Here is a 6,136-nt window from a genome sequence, read left to right as displayed (position 1 = left end):
CAAACTTAACACAATGTGAATGCCACCAAGGTTTTCGGCTTTTGCTCTTCAGAGATGCTGAGGCAGGATTGCTCCACTCTGGCTGGAGCAATGACACCTCAGGTCTGCCCTCCGAAAAAACTCAGTTCTCCTAGGATGGGAGGGGTACTCTCCCAAACTTCTCAAATGCCCTCAGGGCCTGTGATGGGTGAGGCACCCTTCCAGGCTTCTCAAATGCCTTTAGGGCTTTTTTCCCATTATGCTGGTTCTAGCATCTGGCTGCCTCACTGCCAAGATAATGTCCTTAGCAACCAGTTTACCTGCTTCACCCTTGTGTTCTTCTCCTGCTCTCTGCTTCTATACTGCATGGCCAGGCTACAAATTTTCCAAATCTTTATGCTCTGCTTCCCTTTTACATTCTGGCTTTTGAATTACTTCAATCAGCTTGGCTTACACCAGCTACTCACTCACAGTCTCAGGCAGTCCTGCAGTGTTTGACCACACATGTTCAAACAGCTGCATTCCCCCAGTCCATCAAGGAGTGGCTGCCCTGCCCTCGTGAATATCTGCAGCTCTCTTATAACCACTGCCACTGAGACAGGAGTGTAGTAATGGAGACTAACTTTTCCACCTTTTCTTTCTTTTTTTTTTTTTTCTTTTTTTGTGACTGGTAAGGGGATCACAACCCTTGGCTTGGTGTTGCCCGCACCACACTCAGCCAGTGAGCGCACCGGCCATCCCTCTATAGGATACGAACCCGCAGCGGGAGTGCCACTGCACTCCCAGCACCTCACTCTCCCAAGTGAGCCACGGGGTCAGCCCCATTTCCACCTTTTCAACAGGTGAAAACATACTTGAAATTCTACAGGGGCACCCGTCCTTGGGTCATCTGCCCATCTGCATGTGGCATTCTTTTCTCGGATTTATATGGCACCTTCCCAGCCATTGGGTTTAAGTGGCACCCTCCAAGCCTTTTGCCTTTAGATAAACACAATATGCGTTTACTACATAGACTCTAGAGCACATTACACCATCCACCCCTAGGTCTCATAGTTGCAGCAGCCAGGAGTTCTCCCTGTTTCTGCTGCTTTACTGTCTCATTTTCTGATGCACAACAGTTCATGCCTGGAGATGCATGGTTTCCCCCAACCCACCACTGGGTTGGTCATCTTCCCTGGTGTGAGAGGTAGGAGTGGCCAGTCACTGCATGTTGTCCTCCAGGACATTTATCCATGCTCCCAACAACTCTGCCTTCTCCTGCAAATCTCTATCAGTTTGCAGCATAGTGAGCAGCAGCCAGGCTCCAGTCAGCAGAAAAGTGGCCACCAGGCACCACATGCTCAAAGATAGCCACATTTCCTCCCCTTCCCAAGTGGTTTTGCATTGTAGTACCTGGTCTATGCTGCCTTGCAGTACAGTGTACAGCAACCACATCCCAGTCAACAGGAAAGCAGCCATAGGACAGAGCATATTCAAAAGTAGCCACATTTCCTCCTTCTTCCAAGGGCTTTTGGCTCCTGTACCTGTTCAGAATCCTGTCACAGACTGTGCCAATTGGAGTGCTCTGGCTCTGCTGGAATCCTGTCGAAAAAGCCAATTGTGGAGTTCTTAATCCTGTTTGTGATGCCAATTGTAAAGCTACACAACTATGCCAGTCGACAAGCTCTTTTACCTACCAGTAATCCTGTACCAACTGGGCCAATTGTTGAGCTAGGGCTGGGTCTGGAGCTCACAGACCCCTCAAGCCTGTTGTCTAGACTGGGTCACAAACCTTTCACATGCCGGACTGGGTACCCAGACCCCTCATACGCCAGGCTGGGTCACCAGACCCCTCACACACAGGTCTATGAGCTAGGTAACCAGCAAACAGGTCCTTGGAGCTGTCGGTTGGAAAGCATGTCTGCCTGTGGTGGCAACTGCCCAAGGCAGTCAACCACCAACCAGCCTGCTTCACAAACTCTGAAGAACACAAGAATAGCAACAAAACTAAAAAGATACATTGGCGCACATGTGCAGTAATTCCCTACACACACATGCACAATTTGCTTACAAAGGATGTGCTGAACCACACCCAACTGGACCCAAAGTGTGGGTCCTGACCAAACCATTCTATTTTCCCAAGACATACCTACACCATAACTGACAGAGTAGACAAGCACTAAATGTATGTTGAATTGAGTTTAATTGTGGACACATTCAGTTTGAGATCACCAGAACATGTAGGCAGAAATGTTTAGTAAACTGTTGGAAATATGGGTATAGGAGCTCAGGAGAACAATGTGAGCCTGCACATTTGCTTTGTGAATCAGGACATAAGTAAGAGAGTAAAAAAGGCCATGGACAAAATGCTTGAAAATACTCAGCATATAAGGAGTAAGTGGGGAAAGAACAGCTCAGGAAGCATGGAGAAAACAGGCAGCCAGAGAGGTAGGAGAATGAGAGAGTTGGCTGTAATGGAAACAAAGCACTGAATTGCAAGTAGGAAGGGTCACACTGCAGAGGTGCCAGATGAAATGAGGACTGGGAAGGGTGTGGACATCAACTCTAACACTCCTTGCTTTTGTTCTCCCTCCTTCCCTGCCATACTTCTATTTTTCTTTTGCTTTCCTAACATGATACTCCCAATAAAGCATTAGCACATACACATTTGCTTCAGGCTTTTTGAAGGAATTTTGGCTAAAACATAAAGCTACAGAGAACTAGAGCAGTAATTGGTTGTAAAATATGTGGATTCCAATTTTTATCCCTATCTATATAAAATTGTAGTTTTAGCAATTGAAGGCGGAGAAGAAAACAGAAAACCTCAGAAGCAAATGCATCAAAAGCATCAAGGATACTTAATGCCTCCTGCTTACCAGGCCCAATTAGCACGATGCAATCAAAATAATGGAACCAGCATATTGTGCATCGGCATGTCAAGATGATTAAAATCCTCAGAGACTGTGTTTTGGCAGAGATCAGAAGAGTTAACATAACCCTGAGGCGAGACAGTCAAGTGTACAGTCAAATAAATGCTTTTGAGACTCCCAGTTGATGGAGATCAGAACAAGGGTTGGAAAACAACAACCACAAGCGGGATTCGGCCTTCCACCTGTTTTTGTAAAATTTTATTGGAACACACCAATAAATGCTTTTGAGACTCCCAGTTGATGGAGATCAGAACAAGGGTTGGAAAACAACAACCGCAAGCGGGATTCGGCCTTCCACCTGTTTTTGTAAAATTTTATTGGAACACACTGATGTTCATTCTTTTGCATGTTGCCTATGGCTGCTTTCGCATGCAAATAGGTAGCACTTCTGATTTACTCTCTTACCCAGCAGTGAGGATGGCTTGGAGGCATCTATCTGGCTTTTCCTAAAGAGGTATATTCATAGGTCAGGAAACCAAATAAGAATGTTCCCAGCTTTTAAGTATAGCTGTCTTCATTATACCTTCAGGGACCAGGGAAATAAACTCAGGGTGAGTTTGCAAAACCAGTGGATACGTTGTGCTGTAATCTTGGGCCAGGGCTCCATTCATCACTTGGACTCAGTAAACCTCCAGTCTAACTGCAGGGCATGATGGTATTTCAGGGCCCCTGATAATAGTTCTCAAAACATCTAGGTGTTCTCCTTTACCCACTGCAATTGTTATCTTGGGAAAATGTCACTGGTTCTTTTAGGGAGGGATTATAGAAATATTTAACGTATATCCTTATCATAGTGTTGCAGTTTCCTTCTCAAGTTGACTCAGCCTCCCCTTCAGTCCATGGGCTCTGGGTTTGTGAACTGACTTAGACTTGTAAACTAGTTAAGGGATAACAATGTTCTGTTGTGGTAGTTGATGTCAGCCTACTGCTTACCAACTCTTGCATTTTTATTTATTTTTTATTTTGTAAATTAAGCAATACCTTAAGTGTCTGTTCATCTCTTTTAACCCTAGGAACACCCTAATCTATCAATTGTTGCCAGAAATTCTTGCAGGTAAAGGCACTCTGAATACAGGAATAAAGAAACCTGTGCTTTTCCTATACGCTTACTTGACAACAATCAACACAGAAGACTTCTGTGACCAAATTGGGGGTGGGGGGGTTCCCAACACATCAAGCAATCAGTTCTGCAGCAGACACAGCTGGGAGTCCTTCAGTTCAATTCCAACACTATCTATCTGGAGATATTGTCAGATCCCACAGGTTGAGGGCTCAGTCCCAAAAGACTCCCCCACCCCCCACTTCAGATGCCAGCCACAAGCCCCAGTTTGTTTTTTCTGTGCTTCTGACCAACCAGCTATAAATCAGGGTTCCAATGACCCCCTCCATGGCTTTGACTAATTTGCTAGAGTGGCTCACAGAACTCAGGGAAATGCATTTACCCATTTATTATAAAGGATATTTCAAAGGATACAGATGAGGAGATGCATAGGGCAAGGTATCGGGGAAGGGGCGTGGAGCATCCACGCCCTCCCCAGGAGGGCTGTCCTCCAGGAACCTTCATGTGTTTAGCTACCTGGATGCTCTCCTAACTCAGTCCTTTTAAGTTTTTATGGAGGCTTCATTACTTAGGCATGATTAACTAAACCATTGCCATTATTAATCAACTTAACCTTCAGCCCCTCTCCCTTCCCTGAAGGTTAGTGGGTAGGGCTGAAAGTCCCAATCCTCTAATCCTGCCTTGGTCTTTCCAGTGACCAGCTCCCATCCTGAAGCTACCTAGGGGCTGCCAGCCAACAGTCTACTCATTAGCATGCAAAAATACATCACTTTGGAGAGTTTAAGCATTTTAAGAGTTATATGCCAGGAGAAGGGGATGAAGACCAATATATATTTCATAGTATCACAGGCATTTTGATTGTCATTCTGGCCTTGCTCCCCATATGGTATTTGCATTTACCTTAGCTCTGTAAGTTAAGTGCTGTACCTGACCTCTGCTATTCTGGAATTCCAGCATCCACTTTGATGCTAGGGATCCCAGTTCCATGGCAGCATCCCCCACTGTTGGCCCTGATTTACAGGGGACAAAGAAGCTAGGGCTCTTTTCACCAATGTATTCCTTATTCATTAGTAAGAGGAAGTTCCTTGGGCTCTCCTGGACTATAAAGTCAGATGGCGGGTTACTAGATCTTATATAGTAAGTCCTTTCTAATATTCTCACTTTACTATTATATATTCTCACTTTTGATCCCTTCCTCAATTCAATACCAAGATATTTCTGGTATTTCTACTTCCTGTCAAGCTTTCATGGAATCATCACAAAAAGTTAGTTAAAATGACCTCAAGTGTACTTGCCAGGACACCGAATAAAATTCATGAGTAGATTCTCTCATCTTAATGAATTCTCCTCTATAAAGCCTTTTTTTTTACACCTTTGGCATCCATTCCCACCTGTATATCATCCTGATTCCCACCAATATCCATTCTCCAGGTCCTGCAATTCCTTTGGAATGTAGGTGGATTCATTCTGGAGCAGGACCTGTACCTCCCTGCTCAAGCTGTGCTGTGCTCTGACATGAGTTGTCAGACTGGAGGCAAAAAAGAGTTATGAAGGCATATCTTGAGAAGAACAGGAGTCATCTTGCAATGAACCTATTTCAGGTGAGGTCATATGTGGTCTCTAGGCAAGGGAGTCAGTTTTCCTCTATAAACAGAAAAGGGACTGCTTCCATGGGCCAAGAAGATTTAAGGACAATTGGGAGCTCAAGATTGGGAGACTTGTCCACCCAAATATTTCTTGTCCAGGTCTTAAGGGCTCACATTTTTCTTGTCTGGAAAAGACTTCAACACGGGAGACCTGCTGCAGCTATAGATTCAACCTCTTCTGCAATTCTGCCACTCTGTATCCTGCACCTAATTTTCTTTTCTTTTTTTTTTTTTTATTTTGTCAATATACAATGTAGTTGATTATTATGTCCCATCACCGAAACCTCCCTCCCTCCTCCCTCTCCCGCCTCCCATCCAAGTGTGTCCTTTCCATTTGCTTGTTGTAAGAACTTCAAAAAATTTGTGGTTGTTATATCTTCCTCTCCCCACCCCCGGTTTTTTGGGGGTTTTTTGTTTGTTTTTGTGTGTGTGTGTGTANTTTGCTTGTTGTAAGAACTTCAAAAAAATTGTGGTTGTTATATCTTCCTCTCCCCACCCCCGGTTTTTTGGGGTTTTTTTGTTTGGTTGTTGTTGTTGTTGTT

This window comes from Galeopterus variegatus, unplaced genomic scaffold (assembly GCF_000696425.1).
Source record: "Galeopterus variegatus unplaced genomic scaffold, G_variegatus-3.0.2 Scaffold2829, whole genome shotgun sequence".
NCBI classification, from domain to species: domain Eukaryota; kingdom Metazoa; phylum Chordata; class Mammalia; order Dermoptera; family Cynocephalidae; genus Galeopterus; species Galeopterus variegatus.
Note: the sequence above shows the minus strand (reverse complement) of the source record.